The sequence below is a fragment of the Silene latifolia genome, chromosome 9 (genome assembly GCF_048544455.1).
Source record: "Silene latifolia isolate original U9 population chromosome 9, ASM4854445v1, whole genome shotgun sequence".
NCBI classification, from domain to species: Eukaryota; Viridiplantae; Streptophyta; class Magnoliopsida; order Caryophyllales; family Caryophyllaceae; genus Silene; species Silene latifolia.
This window is the reverse complement of record NC_133534.1, coordinates 22,818,106-22,821,909: the sequence shown is the minus strand read 5'-3', so window position 1 is coordinate 22,821,909 and position 3,804 is coordinate 22,818,106. Positions and strand designations below refer to the sequence as shown.

Here is a 3,804-nt window from a genome sequence, read left to right as displayed (position 1 = left end):
CTACCGGTAACTTCGAATTTCGTTCCTCTTATATCAATTTAGTGGAGCGAAATCAGTTTGCTGGTTTACCAGATGAGGACCCCTTGAAGCATATGGAAATTTTCACAGACTACTGCTGTTCCATACCTATACCAGCTGGGGTGACTCAGGATGAGGTAAAGGGGGTGATGTTCTTATACTCCTTGAAGGATTCGGCACGAGATTGGTACCGCTACCTTGATAGGGTAGCAGCCGGAGTCACAGATTGGACATCTCTAGCATTAGCCTTCTACAAGAAGTACTTCCCACTTTCAAAGACTGATGCCTTGAGAAGTAAAATCACAAATTTCCAGCAAGGAGCCTATGAGGGCTTTTGTGAGGCATGGGGACGTTTCAAAGGTTTGGTCCGAGCTGTCCCTCACCATGGTTTCCAGCAGTGGTATCTTTGCAACTTATTCTACAATGCTTTATATGATGATTACAAGGTCATCCTGGATGCAGCTGCGAATGGTAAATTCCAAAACAATACCGGTCAGAATAGAGGTTGGAACACTATTGAGGAGATGGCGGTCCATAGAGCTGAATTTGGGAGTTCACGTGGAAATTCACGGAAGCAAAGTGATGAAATGGGTACTGTTGTGACACTCATTACTTCTATTACTGCCCGTCTCGAGAAGCTCGAGGCCTCTGAAGCTTCCAAGGAAAGAGTTGAAATTCCTGTCCATAATTCAGATGAGACCGCGAAATTAAGAGAAATGGTCCAAACTCTTTTGATTCAAGTGGCGAATATAGAAGCAGCCGGGATTGAGTCCTCAAAGAATTTTGTGAAGCAGTTGGAGAATATAGAGACTAAGCAAGTCGCCAATTCTTCAAGCAAATGTGAAGGGCCAATTAAAACGATTAATGCCATTAATCTCAGAAGTGGCCTCTCTTATGAAGGTCCCGACAAGCCAAGAGGAGACTCAGGAAATGATGAAGAAGCTAGTTTAATTTCTGGTGCAAAAACGAGATCAATTGCCAGTACTTCTGGTCGATCGACCACTACTATCAGTCGATCGACTGATGTGTCAGATAAAAAAGTTTCTGATCAGAAACTATTCACACCCAGCATAAGCAGTCGATCGACCAACATTGTCAGTCGATCAACTGAGATTCCTGACGAAGAGGTTTCTGTCCAGGAACTGTTCACGCCCAGCCAGTTTGGTCGATCGACCACTCCTATCAGTCGATCGACCGGGGTTCCAGTGCAGGATGCAAATCCGTCAACTAATTCGCATGATTCTACACTTATTGATGATTTGACGGAGGTTTTAAACTTATGGCAGCCGAAGGTTACTGATCCTACGACCAGTGTTGCAGTCCCGTATCCGGAGCGTTTAAAGAATACTAAGCTGGAGCGCAAGTTCGGTAAGTTTTTGGAGATGGTCCAGAATCTCGAGGTAACGATTCCTTTCACTGATTTAATTACCCAGGTACCCTCTTACGCTAAATTTATGAAAGACATTTTAAATCGTAAGAGAAATTTTCGTGATGATGGTAATGTTGCTTTTGTGGAAGAATGCAATGCTCTTTCGCAAATTAATATACCACCCAAATTAAAGGACCCGGGTAGTTTCTCAATTCCTTGCACTATAGGTAACCACGAAATTGGAAAGGCCCTTTGTGATTTAGGGGCCAGTGTCAGTGTCATGTCATATTCTGTTTGCGAAAGGTTAAATATTGGTAGACTTAAGGTGACTGATATTACCGTTCAAATGGCAAATAGATCGACTCAGAGACCTATAGGAGTTCTAGAGGATGTACCCGTTCGAGTAGGTAAGTTTTTTATTCCTGTCGATTTCGTTGTTTTGGACATTGTAGAGGTCAGTCAGATACCTATTATTTTAGGTAGACCGTTTTTACATACAGCTGGGGCTGTAATAGATGTCAAACGCGGAACCATCACCTTAGAGGTAAGGGATGACACCATTGAGTTCAGTCTTGCTCACAAGGCGATCACGACGATGATACGTGTTATTCCATTGATATTGTTGATGTGGCTGTTAGTTACAATTGGAGGGAATCCTTAGCTAAGGATCCCTTAGCCGATCTAACTGGTTCAAATGAGTGTGCGGAAATACAAATGGAGAATGCTTTGAGGAGCCAGGTGCATTGGTAGCCTCAATGGAAAGCTACGAGCTCACAGAGGAAGAAGATGAGATGCTCTTGAGCCTGGCCAACGAGAATTTGGTGAACACTTGCTATACCATTGAAGCTGATTCTGTCTATGCTGTAGAGGTAAAAGTGCCAGAGCGTAAGCCACTTCCTCCTAATCTTAAGTATGTTTTTCTAGATGATACGGAGCAGTACCCAGCTATTGTTAGCTCTAAGCTTAATGATGACCAGCTGTATGCTTTGATGTGTGTGCTTAAGAAAAACAGGAAGGCTTTAGGTTACTCTTTGGATGATATTAAGGGCATCAGCCCTGATGTTTGCATGCACAGGATAGAGCTGGAGGAAGGCCACAAGCCTTACAGACAGGGTCAACGCAAGTTGAACCCGAAGATGCCGGAAGTTGTTATGGCTGAGGTGATGAAACTACTCGATGCAGGTATTATTTATACATTTGGCAACTCCAAGTGGGTTAGCCCAGTTCAGGTAGTCCCGAAGAAAGGAGGGACTACCGTGGTTAAAAATGAGAAAAATGAATTAATACCAACACGAGTAGTGACAGGGTGGCGGATGTGCATTGATTATAGACAGTTGAATGCCGCCACCAAGAAAGGCCACTTCCCTCTCCCTTTTGTCAACCAAATGACTGAAAGACTTGCTTCTAATAAATTTTTCTGTTTTCTAGATGGATATTCAGGGTTCTTTCAGATCCCTATTCATCCAGATGATCAGAGTAAGACCACTTTTATCTGTCCACAGGGTGTTTTTGCGTACCGTAGAATGCCTTTCGGATTGTGTAACGCCCCTTCTACCTTTCAGAGGTGCATGATGGAGATTTTTTCTGATTATATAGAGAACATTATGGAAGTATTCATGGATGATTTCTCAGTTTATGGTAGTGACTTTGATCGTTGTTTAGCTAATCTTGATAAAGTCATGCAGCGTTGTATAGATGTTAATCTTGTTTTAAACTGGGAAAAGTGTCAGTTTATGGTCAATGAGGGAGTTGTGTTAGGGCATCTTATTTCTGATAAGGGCATACATGTTGACAAAGCAAAAGTGCAGGTGATTGAGCAATTGCCTCCTCCCGTGAATGTTAAAGGAGTGAGGAGTTTCCTTGGTCACGCTGGTTTCTATCGGCGTTTCATTAAGGACGTTTCAAAAATTGCTAAACCACTTACACAATTGCTCCTTAAGGATGCTGTCTTTGAATTTACTGTTGAGTGCCTTTTAGCTTTTAACAGGTTGAAGGAGGCTCTAGTTTCTGCACCAATCATTCAGCCGCCTAATTGGGATCTCCCATTTGAGATCATGTGTGATGCCAGCGATTATGCAATTGGTGCAGTTTTAGGACAGCGAAAGAATAAAGCTTTGAATGCCATATACTATGCGAGCCGAACTCTGGATGAGGCTCAAGTCAACTATTATACCACTGAGAAAGAGTTTCTAGCTGTAGTTTTTGCCTTAGACAAATTTCGGTCTTATTTGTTAGGTTCTAAGGTTACTTGTTTATACCGACCATGCAAAGATTGAAGACTCTCTTTCTTAAGAAAGATGCTTGGCCGAGGCTTTTGAGGTGGATACTCCTTTTGCAGGAGTTTGATTTGGAGATCAAAGATAAGAAAGGAGCCGAGAATGTGGTGGCGACCACTTATCTCGCCTGCGGTGACGAGA

The 3,804-nt window shown here is 42.8% G+C and overlaps 1 non-coding gene across 1 annotated transcript; it reads right to left on the bottom strand.

Moving 5' to 3' along the window:
* Positions 1-300: 300 nt before the first annotated feature.
* Positions 301-409, bottom strand: LOC141603568 (small nucleolar RNA R71). Its single transcript, XR_012525434.1, has one exon. It is a non-coding gene; the product is annotated as a small nucleolar RNA R71 (small nucleolar RNA).
* Positions 410-3,804: the final 3,395 nt, after the last annotated feature.